Raw genomic sequence first — 25,631 nt, 5'->3', positions numbered from 1 at the left:
CTCTGTGAGATGAATTAACAGAACACTAAGCAGTTTCTCAGAAAGCTTCTTTCGAGATTTCATCTGAGGATATTTCCTTTTTCACCATAGCCCTCTATGGGCTTCCAAATATCACTTTGCCAATTCCACAAGAACTGTCTTAGTGAAAGGCTTCTTGAGGGGAAAGCTGTAACTCTGTGAGATGATTTCACAGAACACAAAGAAGTTTCTCAGAAAGCTTCTTTCTCTTTGTTATCGGAGGATATTTCCTTTGGCCCTATAGTCTTCAAAGGGATCCGAAATATCTGTTCTCAGATTCCACAGAAATAAGGCTAGCAAAGAGATGCACGAAATACAGATGTAACTCTGTGAGATGAATTAACAGAACACTAAGCAGTTTCTCAGAAAGCTTCTTTCCAGATTTCATCTGAGGATATTTCCTTTTTCACCATAGCCCTCTATGGGCTTCCAAATATCACTTTGCCAATTCCACAAGAACTGTCTTAGCGAAAGGCTTCTTGAGGGGAAAGCTGTAACTCTGTGAGATGATTTCACAGAGCACAAAGAAGTTTCTTAGAAAGCTTCTTTCTCTTTGTTATCGGAGGATATTTTTTTTGGCCCTATAGTCTTCAATGGGATCCGAAATATCTGTTCTCAGATTCCACAGAAATAAGGCTAGCAAAGAGATCCACGAAATACAGATGTAACTCTGTGAGATGAATTAACAGAACACTAAGCAGTTTCTCAGAAAGCTTCTTTCCAGATTTCATCTGAGGATATTACCTTTTTCACCATAGCCCTCTATGGGCTTCCAAATATCACTTTGCCAATTCCACAAGAACTGTCTTAGCGAAAGGCTTCTTGAGGGGAAAGCTGTAACTCTGTGAGATGATTTCACAGAACACAAAGCAGTTTCTCAGAAAGCTTCTTTCTCTTTGTTATCGGAGGATATTTCCTTTGGCCCTATAGTCTTCAATGGGATCCAAAATATCTGTTCTCAGATTCCAAAGAAATAAGGCTAGCAAAGAGATCCACGAAATACAGATGTAACTCTGTGAGATGAATTAACAGAACACTAAGCAGTTTCTCAGAAAGCTTCTTTCCAGATTTCATCTGAGGATATTTCCTTTTTCACCATAGCTCTCTATGGGCTTCCAAATATCACTTTTCCAATTGCACAAGAACTGTCTTAGCGAAAGGCTTCTTGAGGGGAAAGCTGTAACTCTGTGAGATGATTTCACAGAACACAAAGAAGTTTCTCAGAAAGCTTCTTTCTCTTTGTTATCGGAGGATATTTCCTTTGCCCCTATATTCTTCATAGGAATCCGAAATATCTGTTCTCCGATTCCAAAGAAATAAGGCTAGCAAAGAGATCCACGAAATACAGATGTAACTCTGTGAGATGAATTAACAGAACACTCAGCAGTTTCTCAGAAAGCTTCTTTCCAGATTTCATCTGAGGATATTTCCTTTTTCACCATAGCCCTCTATGGGCTTCCAAATATCACTTTGCCAATTCCACAAGAACTGTCCTAGCGAAAGGCTTCTTGAGGGGAAAGCTGTAACTCTGTGAGATGATTTCACAGAGCACAAAGAAGTTTCTCAGAAAGCTTCTTTCTCTTTGTTATCGGATGATATTTCCTTTGGCCCTATAGTCTTCAATGGGATCCGAAATATCTGTTCTCAGATTCCACAAAAATAAGGCTAGCAAAGAGATCCACGAAATACAGATGTAACTCTGTGAGATGAATTAACAGAACACTAAGCACTTTCTCAGAAAGCTTCTTTCCAGATTTCATCTGAGGATATTTCCTTTTTCACCATAGCCCTCTAAGGGCTTCCAAATATCACTATGCCAATTCCACAAGAACGGTCTTAGCGAAAGGCTTCTTGAGGGGAAAGCTGTAACTCTGTGAGATGATTTCACAGAACACAAAGAAGTTTCTCAGAAAGCTTCTTTCTCTTTGTTATCGGAGGATATTTCCTTTGGCCCTATAGTCTTCAAAGGGATCCGAAATATCTGTTCTCAGATTCCACAGAAATAAGGCTAGCAAAGAGATCCACGAAATACAGATGTAACTCTGTGAGATGAATTAACAGAACACTAAGCAGTTTCTCAGAAAGCTTCTTTCGAGATTTCATCTGAGGATATTTCCTTTTTCACCATAGCCCTCTATGGGCTTCCAAATATCACTTTGCCAATTCCACAAGAACTGTCTTAGTGAAAGGCTTCTTGAGGGGAAAGCTGTAACTCTGTGAGATGATTTCACAGAACACAAAGAAGTTTCTCAGAAAGCTTCTTTCTCTTTGTTATCGGAGGATATTTCCTTTGGCCCTATAGTCTTCAATGGGATCCGAAATATCTGTTCTCAGATTCCACAGAAATAAGGCTAGCAAAGAGATGCACGAAATACAGATGTAACTCTGTGAGATGAATTAACAGAACACTAAGCAGTTTCTCAGAAAACTTCTTTCCAGATTTCATCTGAGGATATTTCCTTTTTCACCATAGCCCTCTATGGGCTTCCAAATATCACTTTGCCAATTCCACAAGAACTGTCTTAGCGAAAGGCTTCTTGAGGGGAAAGCTGTAACTCTGTGAGATGATTTCACAGAACACAAAGAAGTTTCTCAGAAAGCTTCCTTCTCTTTGTTATCGGAGGATATTTCCTTTGGCCCTATAGTCTTCAATGGGATCCGAAATATCTGTTCTCAGATTCCACAGAAATAAGGCTAGCAAAGAGATCCACGAAATACAGATGTAACTCAGTGAGATGAATTAACAGAACACTCAGAAGTTTCTCAGAAAGCTTCTTTCCAGATTTCATCTGAGGATATTTCCTTTTTCACTATAGCCCTCTATGGGCTTCCAAATATCACTTTGCCAATTCCACAAGAACTGTCTTAGCGAAAGGCTTCTTGAGGGGAAAGCTGTAACTCTGTGAGATGATTTCACAGAACACAAAGAAGTTTCTCAGAAAGCTTCTTTCTCTTTGTTATCGGAGGATATTTCCTTTGCCCCTATAGTCTTCATAGGAATCCGAAATATCTGTTCTCAGATTCCACAGAAATAAGGCTAGCAAAGAGATCCACGAAATACAGATGTAACTCTGTGAGATGAATTAACAGAACACTAAGCACTTTCTCAGAAAGCTTCTTTCCAGATTTCATCTGAGGATATTTCCTTTTTCACCATAGCCCTCTAAGGGCTTCCAAATATCACTATGCCAATTCCACAAGAACGGTCTTAGCGAAAGGCTTCTTGAGGGGAAAGCTGTAACTCTGTGAGATGATTTCACAGAACACAAAGAAGTTTCTCAGAAAGCTTCTTTCTCTTTGTTATCGGAGGATATTTCCTTTGGCCCTATAGTCTTCAAAGGGATCCGAAATATCTGTTCTCAGATTCCACAGAAATAAGGCTAGCAAAGAGATCCACGAAATACAGATGTAACTCTGTGAGATGAATTAACAGAACACTAAGCAGTTTCTCAGAAAGCTTCTTTCGAGATTTCATCTGAGGATATTTCCTTTTTCACCATAGCCCTCTATGGGCTTCCAAATATCACTTTGCCAATTCCACAAGAACTGTCTTAGTGAAAGGCTTCTTGAGGGGAAAGCTGTAACTCTGTGAGATGATTTCACAGAACACAAAGAAGTTTCTCAGAAAGCTTCTTTCTCTTTGTTATCGGAGGATATTTCCTTTGGCCCTATAGTCTTCAATGGGATCCGATATATCTGTTCTCAGATTCCACAGAAATAAGGCTAGCAAAGAGATGCACGAAATACAGATGTAACTCTGTGAGATGAATTAACAGAACACTAAGCAGTTTCTCAGAAAGCTTCTTTCCAGATTTCATCTGAGGATATTTCCTTTTTCACCATAGCCCTCTAAGGGCTTCCAAATATCACTTTGCCAATTCCACAAGAACTGTCTTAGCGAAAGGCTTCTTGAGGGGAAAGCTGTAACTCTGTGAGATGATTTCACAGAGCACAAAGAAGTTTCTCAGAAAGCTTCTTTCTCTTTGTTATCGGAGGATATTTCCTTTGGCCCTATAGTCTTCAATGGGATCCGAAATATCTGTTCTCAGATTCCACAGAAATAAGGCTAGCAAAGAGATCCACGAAATACAGATGTAACTCTGTGAGATGAATTAACAGAACACTAAGCAGTTTCTCAGAAAGCTTCTTTCCAGATTTCATCTGAGGATATTACCTTTTTCACCATAGCCCTCTATGGGCTTCCAAATATCACTTTGCCAATTCCACAAGAACTGTCTTAGCGAAAGGCTTCTTGAGGGTAAAGCTGTAACTCTGTGAGATGATTTCACAGAACACAAAGCAGTTTCTCAGAAAGCTTCTTTCTCTTTGTTATCGGAGGATATTTCCTTTGGCCCTATAGTCTTCAATGGGATCCAAAATATCTGTTCTCAGATTCCAAAGAAATAAGGCTAGCAAAGAGATCCACGAAATACAGATGTAACTCTGTGAGATGAATTAACAGAACACTAAGCAGTTTCTCAGAAAGTTTCTTTCCAGATTTCATCTGAGGATATTTCCTTTTTCACCATAGCTCTCTATGGGCTTCCAAATATCACTTTTCCAATTGCACAAGAACTGTCTTAGCGAAAGGCTTCTTGAGGGGAAAGCTGTAACTCTGTGAGATGATTTCACAGAACACAAAGAAGTTTCTCAGAAAGCTTCTTTCTCTTTGTTATCGGAGGATATTTCCTTTGTCCCTATATTCTTCATAGGAATCCAAAATATCTGTTCTCCGATTCCAAAGAAATAAGGCTAGCAAAGAGATCCACGAAATACAGATGTAACTCTGTGAGATGAATTAACAGAACACTCAGCAGTTTCTCAGAAAGCTTCTTTCCAGATTTCATCTGAGGATATTTCCTTTTTCACCATAGCCCTCTATGGGCTTCCAAATATCACTTTGCCAATTCCACAAGAACTGTCTTAGCGAAAGGCTTCTTGAGGGGAAAGCTGTAACTCTGTGAGATGATTTCACAGAGCACAAAGAAGTTTCTCAGAAAGCTTCTTTCTCTTTGTTATCGGAAGATATTTCCTTTGTCCCTATAGTCTTCAATGGGATCCGAAATATCTGTTCTCAGATTCCACAGAAATAAGGCTAGCAAAGAGATCCACGAAATACAGATGTAACTCTGTGAGATGAATTAACAGAACACTAAGCAGTTTCTCAGAAAGCTTCTTTCCAGATTTCATCTGAGGATATTTCCTTTTTCACCATAGCCCTCTATGGGCTTCCAAATATCACTTTGCCAATTCCACAAGAACTGTCTTAGCGAAAGGCTTCTTGAGGGGAAAGCTGTAACTCTGTGAGATGATTTCACAGAGCACAAAGAAGTTTCTCAGAAAGCTTCTTTCTCTTTGTTATCGGATGATATTTCCTTTGGCCCTATAGTCTTCAATGGGATCCGAAATATCTGTTCTCAGATTCCACAAAAATAAGGCTAGCAAAGAGATCCACGAAATACAGATGTAACTCTGTGAGATGAATTAACAGAACACTAAGCACTTTCTCAGAAAGCTTCTTTCCAGATTTCATCTGAGGATATTTCCTTTTTCACCATAGCCCTCTAAAGGCTTCCAAATATCACTATGCCAATTCCACAAGAACGGTCTTAGCGAAAGGCTTCTTGAGGGGAAAGCTGTAACTCTGTGAGATGATTTCACAGAACACAAAGAAGTTTCTCAGAAAGCTTCTTTCTCTTTGTTATCGGAGGATATTTCCTTTGGCCCTATAGTCTTCAAAGGGATCCGAAATATCTGTTCTCAGATTCCACAGAAATAAGGCTAGCAAAGAGATCCACGAAATACAGATGTAACTCTGTGAGATGAATTAACAGAACACTAAGCAGTTTCTCAGAAAGCTTCTTTCGAGATTTCATCTGAGGATATTTCCTTTTTCACCATAGCCCTCTATGAGCTTCCAAATATCACTTTGCCAATTCCACAAGAACTGTCTTAGTGAAAGGCTTCTTGAGGGGAAAGCTGTAACTCTGTGAGATGATTTCACAGAACACAAAGAAGTTTCTCAGAAAGCTTCTTTCTCTTTGTTATCGGAGGATATTTCCTTTGGCCCTATAGTCTTCAATGGGATCCGAAATATCTGTTCTCAGATTCCACAGAAATAAGGCTAGCAAAGAGATGCACGAAATACAGATGTAACTCTGTGAGATGAATTAACAGAACACTAAGCAGTTTCTCAGAAAGCTTCTTTCCAGATTTCATCTGAGGATATTTCCTTTTTCACCATAGCCCTCTATGGGCTTCCAAATATCACTTTGCCAATTCCACAAGAACTGTCTTAGCGAAAGGCTTCTTGAGGGGAAAGCTGTAACTCTGTGAGATGATTTCACAGAACACAAAGAAGTTTCTCAGAAAGCTTCTTTCTCTTTGTTATCGGAGGATATTTCCTTTGGCCCTATAGTCTTCAATGGGATCCGAAATATCTGTTCTCAGATTCCACAGAAATAAGGCTAGCAAAGAGATCCACGAAATACAGATGTAACTCAGTGAGATGAATTAACAGAACACTCAGAAGTTTCTCAGAAAGCTTCTTTCCAGATTTCATCTGAGGATATTTCCTTTTTCACCATAGCCCTCTATGGGCTTCCAAATATCACTTTGCCAATTCCACAAGAACTGTCTTAGCGAAAGGCTTCTTGAGGGGAAAGCTGTAACTCTGTGAGATGATTTCACAGAACACAAAGAAGTTTCTCAGAAAGCTTCTTTCTCTTTGTTATCGGAGGATATTTCCTTTGCCCCTATAGTCTTCATAGGAATCCGAAATATCTGTTCTCAGATTCCACAGAAATAAGGCTAGCAAAGAGATCCACGAAATACAGATGTAACTCTGTGAGATGAATTAACAGAACACTAAGCACTTTCTCAGAAAGCTTCTTTCCAGATTTCATCTGAGGATATTTCCTTTTTCACCATAGCCCTCTAAGGGCTTCCAAATATCACTATGCCAATTCCACAAGAACGGTCTTAGCGAAAGGCTTCTTGAGGGGAAAGCTGTAACTCTGTGAGATGATTTCACAGAACACAAAGAAGTTTCTCAGAAAGCTTCTTTCTCTTTGTTATCGGAGGATATTTCCTTTGGCTCTATAGTCTTCAAAGGGATCGGAAATATCTGTTCTCAGATTCCACAGAAATAAGGCTAGCAAAGAGATCCACGAAATACAGATGTAACTCTGTGAGATGAATTAACAGAACACTAAGCAGTTTCTCAGAAAGCTTCTTTCGAGATTTCATCTGAGGATATTTCCTTTTTCACCATAGCCCTCTATGGGCTTCCAAATATCACTTTGCCAATTCCACAAGAACTGTCTTAGTGAAAGGCTTCTTGAGGGGAAAGCTGTAACTCTGTGAGATGATTTCACAGAACACAAAGAAGTTTCTCAGAAAGCTTCTTTCTCTTTGTTATCGGAGGATATTTCCTTTGGCCCTATAGTCTTCAATGGGATCCGATATATCTGTTCTCAGATTCCACAGAAATAAGGCTAGCAAAGAGATGCACGAAATACAGATGTAACTCTGTGAGATGAATTAACAGAACACTAAGCAGTTTCTCAGAAAGCTTCTTTCCAGATTTCATCTGAGGATATTTCCTTTTTCACCATAGCCCTCTAAGGGCTTCCAAATATCACTTTGCCAATTCCACAAGAACTGTCTTAGCGAAAGGCTTCTTGAGGGGAAAGCTGTAACTCTGTGAGATGATTTCACAGAGCACAAAGAAGTTTCTCAGAAAGCTTCTTTCTCTTTGTTATCGGAGGATATTTCCTTTGGCCCTATAGTCTTCAATGGGATCCGAAATATCTGTTCTCAGATTCCACAGAAATAAGGCTAGCAAAGAGATCCACGAAATACAGATGTAACTCTGTGAGATGAATTAACAGAACACTAAGCAGTTTCTCAGAAAGCTTCTTTCCAGATTTCATCTGAGGATATTACCTTTTTCACCATAGCCCTCTATGGGCTTCCAAATATCACTTTGCCAATTCCACAAGAACTGTCTTAGCGAAAGGCTTCTTGAGGGGAAAGCTGTAACTCTGTGAGATGATTTCACAGAACACAAAGCAGTTTCTCAGAAAGCTTCTTTCTCTTTGTTATCGGAGGATATTTCCTTTGGCCCTATAGTCTTCAATGGGATCCAAAATATCTGTTCTCAGATTCCAAAGAAATAAGGCTAGCAAAGAGATCCACGAAATACAGATGTAACTCTGTGAGATGAATTAACAGAACACTAAGCAGTTTCTCAGAAAGCTTCTTTCCAGATTTCATCTGAGGATATTTCCTTTTTCACCATAGCTCTCTATGGGCTTCCAAATATCACTTTTCAAATTGCACAAGAACTGTCTTAGCGAAAGGCTTCTTGAGGGGAAAGCTGTAACTCTGTGAGATGATTTCACAGAACACAAAGAAGTTTCTCAGAAAGCTTCTTTCTCTTTGTTATCGGAGGATATTTCCTTTGCCCCTATATTCTTCATAGGAATCCAAAATATCTGTTCTCCGATTCCAAAGAAATAAGGCTAGCAAAGAGATCCACGAAATACAGATGTAACTCTGTGAGATGAATTAACAGAACACTCAGCAGTTTCTCAGAAAGCTTCTTTCCAGATTTCATCTGAGGATATTTCCTTTTTCACCATAGCCCTCTATGGGCTTCCAAATATCACTTTGCCAATTCCACAAGAACTGTCTTAGCGAAAGGCTTCTTGAGGGGAAAGCTGTAACTCTGTGAGATGATTTCACAGAGCACAAAGAAGTTTCTCAGAAAGCTTCTTTCTCTTTGTTATCGGAAGATATTTCCTTTGTCCCTATAGTCTTCAATGGGATCCGAAATATCTGTTCTCAGATTCCACAGAAATAAGGCTAGCAAAGAGATCCACGAAATACAGATGTAACTCTGTGAGATGAATTAACAGAACACTAAGCCGTTTCTCAGAAAGCTTCTTTCCAGATTTCATCTGAGGATATTTCCTTTTTCACCATAGCCCTCTATGGGCTTCCAAATATCACTTTGCCAATTCCACGAGAACTGTCTTAGCGAAAGGCTTCTTGAGGGGAAAGCTGTAACTCTGTGAGATGATTTCACAGAACACAAAGAAGTTTCTCAGAAAGCTTCCTTCTCTTTGTTATCGGAGGATATTTCCTTTGGCCCTATAGTCTTCAATGGGATCCGAAATATCTGTTCTCAGATTCCACAGAAATAAGGCTAGCAAAGAGATCCACGAAATACAGATATAACTCTGTGAGATGAATTAACAGAACACTCAGAAGTTTCTCAGAAAGCTTCTTTCCAGATTTCATCTGAGGATATTTCCTTTTTCACTATAGCCCTCTAATGGCTTCCAAATATCACTTTGCCCATTCCACAAGAACTGTCTTAGCGAAAGGCTTCTTGAGGGGAACGCTGTAACTCTGTGAGATGATTTCACAGAACACAAAGAAGTTTCTCAGAAAGCTTCTTTCTCTTTGTTATCGGAGGATATTTCCTTTGGCCCTATAGTCTTCAATGGGATCCGAAATACCTGTTCTCAGATTCCACAGATATAAGGCTAGCAAAGAGATCCACGAAATACAGATGTAACTCAGTGAGATGAATTAACAGAACACTCAGAAGTTTCTCAGAAAGCTTCTTTCCAGATTTCATCTGAGGATATTTCCTTTTTCACCATAGCCCTCTATGGGCTTCCAAATATCACTTTGCCAATTCCACAAGAACTGTCTTAGCGAAAGGCTTCTTGAAGGGAAAGCTGTAACTCTGTGAGATGATTTCACAGAACACAAAGAAGTTTCTCAGAAAGCTTCTTTCTCTTTGTTATCGGAGGATATTTCCTTTGCCCCTATATTCTTCATAGGAATCCGAAATATCTGTTCTCCGATTCCAAAGAAATAAGGCTAGCAAAGAGATCCAAGAAATACAGATGTAACTCTGTGATATAAATTAACAGAACACTCAGCAGTTTCTCAGAAAGCTTCTTTCCAGATTTCATCTGAGGATATTTCCTTTTTCACCATAGCCCTCTATGGGCTTCCAAATATCACTTTGCCAATTCCACAAGAACTGTCTTAGCGAAAGGCTTCTTGAGGTGAAAGCTGTAACTCTGTGAGATGATTTCACAGAGCACAAAGAAGTTTCTCAGAAAGCTTCTTTCTCTTTGTTATCGGATGATATTTCCTTTGTCCCTATAGTCTTCAATGGGATCCGAAATATCTGTTCTCAGATCCCACAGAAATAAGGCTAGCAAAGAGATCCACGAAATACAGATGTAACTCTGTGAGATGAATTAACAGAACACTAAGCAGTTTCTCAGAAAGCTTCTTTCCAGATTTCATCTGAGGATATTTCCTTTTTCACTATAGCCCTCTATGGGCTTCCAAATATCACTTTGCCAATTCCACAAGAACTGTCTTAGTGAAAGGCTTCTTGAGGGGAAAGCTGTAACTCTGTGAGATGATTTCACAGAACACAAAGAAGTTTCTCAGAAAGCTTCTTTCTCTTTGTTATCGGAGGATATTTCCTTTGGCCCTATAGTCTTCAAAGGGATCCGAAATATCTGTTCTCAGATTCCACAGAAATAAGGCTAGCAAAGAGATGCACGAAATACAGATGTAACTCTGTGAGATGAATTAACAGAACACTAAGCAGTTTCTCAGAAAGCTTCTTTCCAGATTTCATCTGAGGATATTTCCTTTTTCACCATAGCCCTCTATGGGCTTCCAAATATCACTTTGCCAATTCCACAAGAACTGTCTTAGCGAAAGGCTTCTTGAGGGGAAAGCTGTAACTCTGTGAGATGATTTCACAGAGCACAAAGAAGTTTCTCAGAAAGCTTCTTTCTGTTTGTTATCGGAGGATATTTCCTTTGGCCCTATAGTCTTCAATGGGATCCGAAATATCTGTTCTCAGATTCCACAGAAATAAGGCTAGCAAAGAGATCCACGAAATACAGATGTAACTCTGTGAGATGAATTAACAGAACACTAAGCAGTTTCTCAGAAAGCTTCTTTCCAGATTTCATCTGAGGATATTACCTTTTTCACCATAGCCCTCTATGGGCTTCCAAATATCACTTTGCCAATTCCACAAGAACTGTCTTAGCGAAAGGCTTCTTGAGGGGAAAGCTGTAACTCTGTGAGATGATTTCACAGAACACAAAGCAGTTTCTCAGAAAGCTTCTTTCTCTTTGTTATCGGAGGATATTTCCTTTGGCCCTATAGTCTTCAATGGGATCCAAAATATCTGTTCTCAGATTCCAAAGAAATAAGGCTAGCAAAGAGATCCACGAAATACAGATGTAACTCTGTGAGATGAATTAACAGAACACTAAGCAGTTTCTCAGAAAGCTTCTTTCCAGATTTCATCTGAGGATATTTCCTTTTTCACCATAGCTCTCTATGGGCTTCCAAATATCACTTTGCCAATTCCACGAGAACTGTCTTAGCGAAAGGCTTCTTGAGGGGAAAGCTGTAACTCTGTGAGATGATTTCACAGAACACAAAGAAGTTTCTCAGAAAGCTTCCTTCTCTTTGTTATCGGAGGATATTTCCTTTGGCCCTGTAGTCTTCAATGGGATCCGAAATATCTGTTCTCAGATTCCACAGAAATAAGGCTAGCAAAGAGATCCACGAAATGCAGATATAACTCTGTGAGATGAATTAACAGAACACTCAGAAGTTTCTCAGAAAGCTTCTTTCCAGATTTCATCTGAGGATATTTCCTTTTTCACTATAGCCCTCTATGGGCTTCCAAATATCACTTTGCCCATTCCACAAGAACTGTCTTAGCGAAAGGCTTCTTGAGGGGAAAGCTGTAACTCTGTGAGATGATTTCACAGAACACAAAGAAGTTTCTCAGAAAGCTTCTTTCTCTTTGTTATCGGAGGATATTTCCTTTGGCCCTATAGTCTTCAATGGGATCCGAAATACCTGTTCTCAGATTCCACAGAAATAAGGCTAGCAAAGAGATCCACGAAATACAGATGTAACTCAGTGAGATGAATTAACAGAACACTCAGAAGTTTCTCAGAAAGCTTCTTTCCAGATTTCATCTGAGGATATTTCCTTTTTCACTATAGCCCTCTATGGGCTTCCAAATATCACTTTGCCAATTCCACAAGAACTGTCTTAGCGAAAGGCTTCTTGAGGGGAAAGCTGTAACTCTGTGAGATGATTTCACAGAACACAAAGAAGTTTCTCAGAAAGCTTCTTTCTCTTTGTTATCGGAGGATATTTCCTTTGCCCCTATATTCTTCATAGGAATCCGAAATATCTGTTCTCCGATTCCAAAGAAATAAGGCTAGCAAAGAGATCCACGAAATACAGATGTAAATCTGTGAGATGAATTAACAGAACACTAAGCACTTTCTCAGAAAGCTTCTTTCCAGATTTCATCTGAGGATATTTCCTTTTTCACCATAGCCCTCTAAGGGCTTCCAAATATCACTATGCCAATTCCAAAAGAACGGTCTTAGCGAAAGGCTTCTTGAGGGGAAAGCTGTAACGCTGTGAGATGATTTCACAGAACACAAAGAAGTTTCTCAGAAAGCTTCTTTCTCTTTGTTATCGGAGGATATTTCCTTTGGCCCTATAGTCTTCAAAGGGATCGGAAATATCTGTTCTCAGATTCCACAGAAATAAGGATAGCAAAGAGATCCACGAAATACAGATGTAACTCCGTGAGATGAATTAACAGAACACTAAGCAGTTTCTCAGAAAGCTTCTTTCGAGATTTCATCTGAGGATATTTCCTTTTTCACCATAGCCCTCTATGGGCTTCCAAATATCACTTTGACAATTCCACAAGAACTGTCTTAGCGAAAGGCTTCTTGAGGGGAAAGCTGTAACTCTGTGAGATGATTTCACAGAACACAAAGAAGTTTCTCAGAAAGCTTCTTTCTCTTTGTTATCGGAGGATATTTCCTTTGGCCCTATAGTCTTCAATGGGATCCGAAATATCTGTTCTCAGATTCCACAGAAATAAGGCTAGCAAAGAGATGCACGAAATACAGATGTAACTCTGTGAGATGAATTAACAGAACTCTAAGCAGTTTCTCAGAAAGCTTCTTTCCAGATTTCATCTGAGGATATTTCCTTTTTCACCATAGCCCTCTATGGGCTTCCAAATATCACTTTGCCAATTCCACAAGAACTGTCTTAGCGAAAGGCTTCTTGAGGGGAAAGCTGTAACTCTGTGAGATGATTTCACAGAGCACAAAGAAGTTTCTCAGAAAGCTTCTTTCTCTTTTTTATCGGAGGATATTTCCTTTGGCCCTATAGTCTTCAATGGGATCCGAAATATCTGTTCTCAGATTCCACAGAAATAAGGCTAGCAAAGAGATCCTTGAAATACAGATGTAACTCTGTGAGATGAATTAACAGAACACTAAGCAGTTTCTCAGAAAGCTTCTTTCCAGATTTCATCTGAGGATATTACCTTTTTCACCATAGCCCTCTATGGGCTTCCAAATATCACTTTGCCAATTCCACAAGAACTGTCTTAGCGAAAGGCTTCTTGAGGGGAAAGCTGTAACTCTGTGAGATGATTTCACAGAACACAAAGCAGTTTCTCAGAAAGCTTCTTTCTCTTTGTTATCGGAGGATATTTCCTTTGGCCCTATTGTCTTCAATGGGATCCAAAATATCTGTTCTCAGATTCCAAAGAAATAAGGCTAGCAAAGAGATCCACGAAATACAGATGTAACTCTGTGAGATGAATTAACAGAACACTAAGCAGTTTCTCAGAAAGCTTCTTTCCAGATTTCATCTGAGGATATTTCCTTTTTCACCATAGCTCTCTATGGGCTTCCAAATATCACTTTTCCAATTGCACAAGAACTGTCTTAGCGAAAGGCTTCTTGAGGGGAAAGCTGTAACTCTGTCAGATGATTTCACAGAACACAAAGAAGTTTCTCAGAAAGCTTCTTTCTCTTTGTTATCGGAGGATATTTCCTTTGCCCCTATATTCTTCATAGGAATCCGAAATATCTGTTCTCCGATTCCAAAGAAATAAGGCTAGCAAAGAGATCCACGAAATACAGATGTAACTCTGTGAGATGAATTAACAGAACACTCAGCAGTTTCTCAGAAAGCTTCTTTCCAGATTTCATCTGAGGATATTTCCTTTTTCACCATAGCCCTCTATGGGCTTCCAAATATCACTTTGCCAATTCCACAAGAACTGTCTTAGCGAAAGGCTTCTTGAGGGGAAAGCTGTAACTCTGTGAGATGATTTCACAGAGCACAAAGAAGTTTCTCAGAAAGCTTCTTTCTCTTTGTTATCGGATGATATTTCCTTTGTCCCTATAGTCTTCAATGGGATCCGAAATATCTGTTCTCAGATTCCACAGAAATAAGGCTAGCAAAGAGATCCACGAAATACAGATGTAACTCTGTGAGATGAATTAACAGAACACTAAGCAGTTTCTCAGAAAGCTTCTTTCGAGATTTCATCTGAGGATATTTCCTTTTTCACCATAGCCCTCTATGGGCTTCCAAATATCACTTTGCCAATTCCACGAGAACTGTCTTAGCGATCGGCTTCTTGAGGGGAAAGCTGTAACTCTGTGAGATGATTTCACAGAACACAAAGAAGTTTCTCAGAAAGCTTCCTTCTCTTTGTTATCGGAGGATATTTCCTTTGGCCCTATAGTCTTCAATGGGATCCGAAATATCTGTTCTCAGATTCCACAGAAATAAGGCTAGCAAAGAGATCCACGAAATACAGATATAACTCTGTGAGATGAATTAACAGAACACTCAGAAGTTTCTCAGAAAGCTTCTTTCCAGATTTCATCTGAGGATATTTCCTTTTTCACTATAGCCCTCTAAGGGCTTCCAAATATCACTTTGCCCATTCCACAAGAACTGTCTTAGCGAAAGGCTTCTTGAGGGGAAAGCTGTAACTCTGTGAGATGATTTCACAGAACACAAAGAAGTTTCTCAGAAAGCTTCTTTCTCTTTGTTATCGGAGGATATTTCCTTTGGCCCTATAGTCTTCAATGGGATCCGAAATACCTGTTCTCAGATTCCACATAAATAAGGCTAGCAAAGAGATCCACGAAATACAGATGTAACTCAGTGAGATGAATTAACAGAACACTCAGAAGTTTCTCAGAAAGCTTCTTTCCAGATTTCATCTGAGGATATTTCCTTTTTCACCATAGCCCTCTATGGGCTTCCAAATATCACTTTGCCAATTCCACAAGAACTGTCTTAGCGAAAGGCTTCTTGAAGGGAAAGCTGTAACTCTGTGAGATGATTTCACAGAACACAAAGAAGTTTCTCAGAAAGCTTCTTTCTCTTTGTTATCGGAGGATATTTCCTTTGCCCCTATATTCTTCATAGGAATCCAAAATATCTGTTCTCCGATTCCAAAGAAATAAGGCTAGCAAAGAGATCCACGAAATACAGATGTAACTCTGTGAGATAAATTAACAGAACACTCAGCGGTTTCTCAGAAAGCTTCTTTCCAGATTTCATCTGAGGATATTTCCTTTTTCACCATAGCCCTCTATGGGCTTCCAAATATCACTTTGCCAATTCCACAAGAACTGTCTTAGCGAAAGGCTTCTTGAGGGGAAAGCTGTAACTCTGTGAGATGATTTCACAGAACACAAAGAAGTTTCTCAGAAAGCTTCTTTCTCTTTGTTATCGGAGGATATTTTCTTTGGCCCTATAGTCTTCAAAGGGATCCGAAATATCTGTTCTCAGATTCCACAGAAATAAGGCTAGCAAAGAGATCCACGAAATACAGATGTAACTCTGTGAGATGAATTAACAGAACACTAAGCAGTTTCTCAGAAAGCTTCTTTCCAGATTTCATCTGAGAATATTTCCTTTTTCACCATTGCCCTCTATGGGCTTCCAAATATCACTTTGCCAATTCCACGAGAACTGTCTTAGCGAAAGGCTTCTTGAGGGGAAAGCTGTAACTCTGTGAGATGATTTCACAGAACACAAAGAAGTTTCTCAGAAAGCTTCTTTCTCTTTGTTATCGGAGGATATTTCCTTTGGCCCTATAGTCTTCAATGGGATCCGAAATACCTGTTCTCAGATTCCACAGAAATAAGGCTAGCAAAGAGATCCACGAAATACAGATGTAACTCAGTGAGATGAATTAACAGAACACTCAGAAGTTTCTCAGAAAGCTTCTTTCCAGATTTCATCTGAGGATATTTCCTTTTTCACTATAGCCCTCTATGGGCTTCCAAATATCACTTTGCCAATTCCACAAGAACTGTCTTAGCGAAAGGCTTCTTGAGGGGAAAGCTGTAACTCTGTGAGATGATTTCACAGAACACAAAGAAGTTTCTCAGAAAGCTTCTTTCTCTTTGTTATCGGAGGATATTTCTTTTGCCCCTATAGTCTTCATAGGAATCCGAAATACCTGTTCTCCGATTCCAAAGAAATAAGGCTAGCAAAGAGATCCACGAAATACACATGTAACTCCGTGAGATGAATTAACAGAACACTAAGCAGTTTCTCAGAAAGCTTCTTTCCAGATTTCATGTGAGGATATTTCCTTTTTCACCATAGCCCTCTATGGGCTTCCAAATATCACTTTGCCAATTCCACAAGAACTGTCTTAGCGAAAGGCTTCTTGAGCGGAAAGCTGTAACTCTGTGAGATGATTTCAGAGAATACAAAGAAGTTTCTCAGAAAGCTTCCTTCTCTTTGTTATCGGAGGATATTTGCTTTGGCCCTATAGTCTTCAAAGGGATCCGAAATATCTGTTCTCAGATTCCACAGAAATAAGGCTAGCAAAGAGATCCACGAAATACAGATGTAACTCTGTGAGATGAATTAACAGAACACTAAGCAGTTTCTCAGAAAGATTCTTTCCAGATTTCATCTGAGGATATTTCCTTTTTCACCATAGCCCTCTATGGGCTTCCAAATATCACTTTGCCAATTCCACGAGAACTGTCTTAGCGAAAGGCTTCTTGAGGGGAAAGCTGTAACTCTGTGAGATGATTTCACAGAACACAAAGAAGTTTCTCAGAAAGCTTCTTTCTCTTTGTTATCGGAGGATATTTCCTTTGGCCCTATAGTCTTCAATGGGATCCGAAATATCTGTTCTCAGATTCCACAGAAATAAGGCTAGCAAAGAGATCCACGAAATACAGATATAACTCTGTGAGATGAATTAACAGAAAACTCAGAAGTTTCTCAGAAAGCTTCTTTCCAGATTTCATCTGAGGATATTTCCTTTTTCACTATAGCCCTCTAAGGGCTTCCAAATATCACTTTGCCCATTCCACAAGAACTGTCTTAGCGAAAGGCTTCTTGAGGGGAAAGCTGTAACTCTGTGAGATGATTTCACAGAACACAAAGAAGTTTCTCAGAAAGCTTCTTTCTCTTTGTTATCGGAGGATATTTCCTTTGGCCCTATAGTCTTCAATGGGATCCGAAATACCTGTTCTCAGATTCCACAGAAATAAGGCTAGCAAAGAGATCCACGAAATACAGATGTAACTCAGTGAGATGAATTAACAGAACACTCAGAAGTTTCTCAGAAAGCTTCTTTCCAGATTTCATCTGAGGATATTTCCTTTTTCACCATAGCCCTCTATGGGCTTCCAAATATCACTTTGCCAATTCCACAAGAACTGTCTTAGCGAAAGGCTTCTTGAGGGGAACGCTGTAACTCTGTGAGATGATTTCACAGAACACAAAGAAGTTTCTCAGAAAGCTTCTTTCTCTTTGTTATCGGAGGATATTTCCTTTGCCCCTATAGTCTTCCCAGGAATCCGAAATATCTGTTCTCAGATTCCACAGAAATAAGGCTAGCAAAGAGATCCACGAAATACAGATGTAACTGTGTGAGATGAATTAACAGAACACTAGGCAGTTTCACAGAAAGCTTCTTTCCAGATTTCATCTGAGGATATTTCCTTTTTCACCATAGCCATCTATGGGCTTCCAAATATCACTTTGCCAATTCCACAAGAACTGTCTTAGCGAAAGGCTTCTTGAGGGGAAAGCTGTAACTCTGTGAGATGATTTCAGAGAATACAAAGAAGTTTCTCAGAAAGCTTCCTTCTCTTTGTTATCGGAGGATATTTGCTTTGGCCCTATAGTCTTCAAAGGGATCCGAAATATCTGTTCTCAGATTCCACAGAAATAAGGCTAGCAAAGAGATCCACGAAATACAGATGTAACTTTGTGAGATGAATTAACAGAACACTAAGCAGTTTCTCAGAAAGATTCTTTCCAGATTTCATCTGAGGATATTTCCTTTTTCACCATAGCCCTCTATGGGCTTCCAAATATCACTTTGCCAATTCCACGAGAACTGTCTTAGCGAAAGGCTTCTTGAGGGGAAAGCTGTAACTCTGTGAGATGATTTCACAGAACACAAAGAAGTTTCTCAGAAAGCTTCTTTCTCTTTGTTATCGGAGGATATTTCCTTTGGCCCTATAGTCTTCAAAGGGATCCGAAATATCTGTTCTCAGATTCCACAGAAATAAGGCTAGCAAAGAGATCCACGAAATACAGATATAACTCTGTGAGATGAATTAACAGAACACTCAGAAGTTTCTCAGAAATCTTCTTTCCAGATTTCATCTGAGGATATTACCTTTTTCACCATAGCCCTCTATGGGCTTCCAAATATCACTTTGCCAATTCCACAAGAACTGTCTTAGCGAAAGGCTTCTTGAGGGGAAAGCTGTAACTCTGTGAGATGATTTCACAGAACACAAAGCAGTTTCTCAGAAAGCTTCTTTCTCTTTGTTATCGGAGGATATTTCCTTTGGCCCTATTGTCTTCAATGGGATCCAAAATATCTGTTCTCAGATTCCAAAGAAATAAGGCTAGCAAAGAGATCCACGAAATACAGATGTAACTCTGTGAGATGAATTAACAGAACACTAAGCAGTTTCTCAGAAAGCTTCTTTCCAGATTTCATCTGAGGATATTTCCTTTTTCACCATAGCTCTCTATGGGCTTCCAAATATCACTTTTCCAATTGCACAAGAACTGTCTTAGCGAAAGGCTTCTTGAGGGGAAAGCTGTAACTCTGTCAGATGATTTCACAGAACACAAAGAAGTTTCTCAGAAAGCTTCTTTCTCTTTGTTATCGGAGGATATTTCCTTTGCCCCTATATTCTTCATAGGAATCCGAAATATCTGTTCTCCGATTCCAAAGAAATAAGGCTAGCAAAGAGATCCACGAAATACAGATGTAACTCTGTGAGATGAATTAACAGAACACTCAGCAGTTTCTCAGAAAGCTTCTTTCCAGATTTCATCTGAGGATATTTCCTTTTTCACCATAGCCCTCTATGGGCTTCCAAATATCACTTTGCCAATTCCACAAGAACTGTCTTAGCGAAAGGCTTCTTGAGGGGAAAGCTGTAACTCTGTGAGATGATTTCACAGAGCACAAAGAAGTTTCTCAGAAAGCTTCTTTCTCTTTGTTATCGGATGATATTTCCTTTGTCCCTATAGTCTTCAATGGGATCCGAAATATCTGTTCTCAGATTCCACAGAAATAAGGCTAGCAAAGAGATCCACGAAATACAGATGTAACTCTGTGAGATGAATTAACAGAACACTAAGCAGTTTCTCAGAAAGCTTCTTTCGAGATTTCATCTGAGGATATTTCCTTTTTCACCATAGCCCTCTATGGGCTTCCAAATATCACTTTGCCAATTCCACGAGAACTGTCTTAGCGATCGGCTTCTTGAGGGGAAAGCTGTAACTCTGTGAGATGATTTCACAGAACACAAAGAAGTTTCTCAGAAAGCTTCCTTCTCTTTGTTATCGGAGGATATTTCCTTTGGCCCTATAGTCTTCAATGGGATCCGAAATACCTGTTCTCAGATTCCACATAAATAAGGCTAGCAAAGAGATCCACGAAATACAGATGTAACTCAGTGAGATGAATTAACAGAACACTCAGAAGTTTCTCAGAAAGCTTCTTTCCAGATTTCATCTGAGGATATTTCCTTTTTCACCATAGCCCTCTATGGGCTTCCAAATATCACTTTGCCAATTCCACAAGAACTGTCTTAGCGAAAGGCTTCTTGAAGGGAAAGCTGTAACTCTGTGAGATGATTTCACAGAACACAAAGAAGTTTCTCAGAAAGCTTCTTTCTCTTTGTTATCGGAGGATATTTCCTTTGCCCCTATATTCTTCATAGGAATCCAAAATATCTGTTCTCCGATTCCAAAGAAATAAGGCTAGCAAAGAGATCCACGAAATACAGATGTAACTCTGTGAGATAAATTAACAGAACACTCAGCGGTTTCTCAGAAAGCTTCTTTCCAGATTTCATCTGAGGATATTTCCTTTTTCACCATAGCCCTCTATGGGCTTCCAAATATCACTTTGCCAATTCCACAAGAACTGTCTTAGCGAAAGGCTTCTTGAGGGGAAAGCTGTAACTCTGTGAGATGATTTCACAGAACACAAAGAAGTTTCTCAGAAAGCTTCTTTCTCTTTGTTATCGGAGGATATTTTCTTTGGCCCTATAGTCTTCAAAGGGATCCGAAATATCTGTTCTCAGATTCCACAGAAATAAGGCTAGCAAAGAGATCCACGAAATACAGATGTAACTCTGTGAGATGAATTAACAGAACACTAAGCAGTTTCTCAGAAAGCTTCTTTCCAGATTTCATCTGAGAATATTTCCTTTTTCACCATTGCCCTCTATGGGCTTCCAAATATCACTTTGCCAATTCCACGAGAACTGTCTTAGCGAAAGGCTTCTTGAGGGGAAAGCTGTAACTCTGTGAGATGATTTCACAGAACACAAAGAAGTTTCTCAGAAAGCTTCTTTCTCTTTGTTATCGGAGGATATTTCCTTTGGCCCTATAGTCTTCAATGGGATCCGAAATACCTGTTCTCAGATTCCACAGAAATAAGGCTAGCAAAGAGATCCACGAAATACAGATGTAACTCAGTGAGATGAATTAACAGAACACTCAGAAGTTTCTCAGAAAGCTTCTTTCCAGATTTCATCTGAGGATATTTCCTTTTTCACTATAGCCCTCTATGGGCTTCCAAATATCACTTTGCCAATTCCACAAGAACTGTCTTAGCGAAAGGCTTCTTGAGGGGAAAGCTGTAACTCTGTGAGATGATTTCACAGAACACAAAGAAGTTTCTCAGAAAGCTTCTTTCTCTTTGTTATCGGAGGATATTTCTTTTGCCCCTATAGTCTTCATAGGAATCCGAAATACCTGTTCTCCGATTCCAAAGAAATAAGGCTAGCAAAGAGATCCACGAAATACACATGTAACTCCGTGAGATGAATTAACAGAACACTAAGCAGTTTCTCAGAAAGCTTCTTTCCAGATTTCATGTGAGGATATTTCCTTTTTCACCATAGCCCTCTATGGGCTTCCAAATATCACTTTGCCAATTCCACAAGAACTGTCTTAGCGAAAGGCTTCTTGAGCGGAAAGCTGTAACTCTGTGAGATGATTTCAGAGAATACAAAGAAGTTTCTCAGAAAGCTTCCTTCTCTTTGTTATCGGAGGATATTTGCTTTGGCCCTATAGTCTTCAAAGGGATCCGAAATATCTGTTCTCAGATTCCACAGAAATAAGGCTAGCAAAGAGATCCACGAAATACAGATGTAACTCTGTGAGATGAATTAACAGAACACTAAGCAGTTTCTCAGAAAGATTCTTTCCAGATTTCATCTGAGGATATTTCCTTTTTCACCATAGCCCTCTATGGGCTTCCAAATATCACTTTGCCAATTCCACGAGAACTGTCTTAGCGAAAGGCTTCTTGAGGGGAAAGCTGTAACTCTGTGAGATGATTTCACAGAACACAAAGAAGTTTCTCAGAAAGCTTCTTTCTCTTTGTTATCGGAGGATATTTCCTTTGGCCCTATAGTCTTCAATGGGATCCGAAATATCTGTTCTCAGATTCCACAGAAATAAGGCTAGCAAAGAGATCCACGAAATACAGATATAACTCTGTGAGATGAATTAACAGAAAACTCAGAAGTTTCTCAGAAAGCTTCTTTCCAGATTTCATCTGAGGATATTTCCTTTTTCACTATAGCCCTCTAAGGGCTTCCAAATATCACTTTGCCCATTCCACAAGAACTGTCTTAGCGAAAGGCTTCTTGAGGGGAAAGCTGTAACTCTGTGAGATGATTTCACAGAACACAAAGAAGTTTCTCAGAAAGCTTCTTTCTCTTTGTTATCGGAGGATATTTCCTTTGGCCCTATAGTCTTCAATGGGATCCGAAATACCTGTTCTCAGATTCCACAGAAATAAGGCTAGCAAAGAGATCCACGAAATACAGATGTAACTCAGTGAGATGAATTAACAGAACACTCAGAAGTTTCTCAGAAAGCTTCTTTCCAGATTTCATCTGAGGATATTTCCTTTTTCACCATAGCCCTCTATGGGCTTCCAAATATCACTTTGCCAATTCCACAAGAACTGTCTTAGCGAAAGGCTTCTTGAGGGGAACGCTGTAACTCTGTGAGATGATTTCACAGAACACAAAGAAGTTTCTCAGAAAGCTTCTTTCTCTTTGTTATCGGAGGATATTTCCTTTGCCCCTATAGTCTTCCCAGGAATCCGAAATATCTGTTCTCAGATTCCACAGAAATAAGGCTAGCAAAGAGATCCACGAAATACAGATGTAACTGTGTGAGATGAATTAACAGAACACTAGGCAGTTTCACAGAAAGCTTCTTTCCAGATTTCATCTGAGGATATTTCCTTTTTCACCATAGCCATCTATGGGCTTCCAAATATCACTTTGCCAATTCCACAAGAACTGTCTTAGCGAAAGGCTTCTTGAGGGGAAAGCTGTAACTCTGTGAGATGATTTCAGAGAATACAAAGAAGTTTCTCAGAAAGCTTCCTTCTCTTTGTTATCGGAGGATATTTGCTTTGGCCCTATAGTCTTCAAAGGGATCCGAAATATCTGTTCTCAGATTCCACAGAAATAAGGCTAGCAAAGAGATCCACGAAATACAGATGTAACTTTGTGAGATGAATTAACAGAACACTAAGCAGTTTCTCAGAAAGATTCTTTCCAGATTTCATCTGAGGATATTTCCTTTTTCACCATAGCCCTCTATGGGCTTCCAAATATCACTTTGCCAATTCCACGAGAACTGTCTTAGCGAAAGGCTTCTTGAGGGGAAAGCTGTAACTCTGTGAGATGATTTCACAGAACACAAAGAAGTTTCTCAGAAAGCTTCTTTCTCTTTGTTATCGGAGGATATTTCCTTTGGCCCTATAGTCTTCAAAGGGATCCGAAATATCTGTTCTCAGATTCCACAGAAATAAGGCTAGCAAAGAGATCCACGAAATACAGATATAACTCTGTGAGATGAATTAACAGAACACTCAGAAGTTTCTCAGAAATCTTCTTTCCAGATTTCATCTGAGGATATTACCTTTTTCACCATAGCCCTCTATGGGCTTCCAAATATCACTTTGCCAATTCCACAAGAACTGTCTTAGCGAAAGGCTTCTTGAGGGGAAAGCTGTAACTCTGTGAGATGATTTCACAGAACACAAAGCAGTTTCTCAGAAAGCTTCTTTCTCTTTGTTATCGGAGGATATTTCCTTTGGCCCTATTGTCTTCAATGGGATCCAAAATATCTGTTCTCAGATTCCAAAGAAATAAGGCTAGCAAAGAGATCCACGAAATACAGATGTAACTCTGTGAGATGAATTAACAGAACACTAAGCAGTTTCTCAGAAAGCTTCTTTCCAGATTTCATCTGAGGATATTTCCTTTTTCACCATAGCTCTCTATGGGCTTCCAAATATCACTTTTCCAATTGCACAAGAACTGTCTTAGCGAAAGGCTTCTTGAGGGGAAAGCTGTAACTCTGTCAGATGATTTCACAGAACACAAAGAAGTTTCTCAGAAAGCTTCTTTCTCTTTGTTATCGGAGGATATTTCCTTTGCCCCTATATTCTTCATAGGAATCCGAAATATCTGTTCTCCGATTCCAAAGAAATAAGGCTAGCAAAGAGATCCACGAAATACAGATGTAACTCTGTGAGATGAATTAACAGAACACTCAGCAGTTTCTCAGAAAGCTTCTTTCCAGATTTCATCTGAGGATATTTCCTTTTTCACCATAGCCCTCTATGGGCTTCCAAATATCACTTTGCCAATTCCACAAGAACTGTCTTAGCGAAAGGCTTCTTGAGGGGAAAGCTGTAACTCTGTGAGATGATTTCACAGAGCACAAAGAAGTTTCTCAGAAAGCTTCTTTCTCTTTGTTATCGGATGATATTTCCTTTGTCCCTATAGTCTTCAATGGGATCCGAAATATCTGTTCTCAGATTCCACAGAAATAAGGCTAGCAAAGAGATCCACGAAATACAGATGTAACTCTGTGAGATGAATTAACAGAACACTAAGCAGTTTCTCAGAAAGCTTCTTTCGAGATTTCATCTGAGGATATTTCCTTTTTCACCATAGCCCTCTATGGGCTTCCAAATATCACTTTGCCAATTCCACGAGAACTGTCTTAGCGATCGGCTTCTTGAGGGGAAAGCTGTAACTCTGTGAGATGATTTCACAGAACACAAAGAAGTTTCTCAGAAAGCTTCCTTCTCTTTGTTATCGGAGGATATTTCCTTTGGCCCTATAGTCTTCAATGGGATCCGAAATATCTGTTCTCAGATTCCACAGAAATAAGGCTAGCAAAGAGATCCACGAAATACAGATATAACTCTGTGAGATGAATTAACAGAACACTCAGAAGTTTCTCAGAAAGCTTCTTTCCAGATTTCATCTGAGGATATTTCCTTTTTCACTATAGCCCTCTAAGGGCTTCCAAATATCACTTTGCCCATTCCACAAGAACTGTCTTAGCGAAAGGCTTCTTGAGGGGAAAGCTGTAACTCTGTGAGATGATTTCACAGAACACAAAGAAGTTTCTCAGAAAGCTTCTTTCTCTTTGTTATCGGAGGATATTTCCTTTGGCCCTATAGTCTTCAATGGGATCCGAAATACCTGTTCTCAGATTCCACAGAAATAAGGCTAGCAAAGAGATCCACGAAATACAGATGTAACTCAGTGAGATGAATTAACAGAACACTCAGAAGTTTCTCAGAAAGCTTCTTTCCAGATTTCATCTGAGGATATTTCCTTTTTCACCATAGCCCTCTATGGGCTTCCAAATATCACTTTGCCAATTCCACAAGAACTGTCTTAGCGAAAGGCTTCTTGAAGGGAAAGCTGTAACTCTGTGAGATGATTTCACAGAACACAAAGAAGTTTCTCAGAAAGCTTCTTTCTCTTTGTTATCGGAGGATATTTCCTTTGCCCCTATATTCTTCATAGGAATCCAAAATATCTGTTCTCCGATTCCAAAGAAATAAGGCTAGCAAAGAGATCCACGAAATACAGATGTAACTCTGTGAGATAAATTAACAGAACACTCAGCGGTTTCTCAGAAAGCTTCTTTCCAGATTTCATCTGAGGATATTTCCTTTTTCACCATAGCCCTCTATGGGCTTCCAAATATCACTTTGCCAATTCCACAAGAACTGTCTTAGCGAAAGGCTTCTTGAGGGGAAAGCTGTAACTCTGTGAGATGATTTCACAGAACACAAAGAAGTTTCTCAGAAAGCTTCTTTCTCTTTGTTATCGGAGGATATTTTC

This window comes from Macaca mulatta, chromosome 15 (assembly GCF_049350105.2).
Source record: "Macaca mulatta isolate MMU2019108-1 chromosome 15, T2T-MMU8v2.0, whole genome shotgun sequence".
In the NCBI taxonomy this organism is placed as follows: domain Eukaryota; kingdom Metazoa; phylum Chordata; class Mammalia; order Primates; family Cercopithecidae; genus Macaca; species Macaca mulatta.
This window is presented reverse-complemented; position numbering follows the sequence as displayed.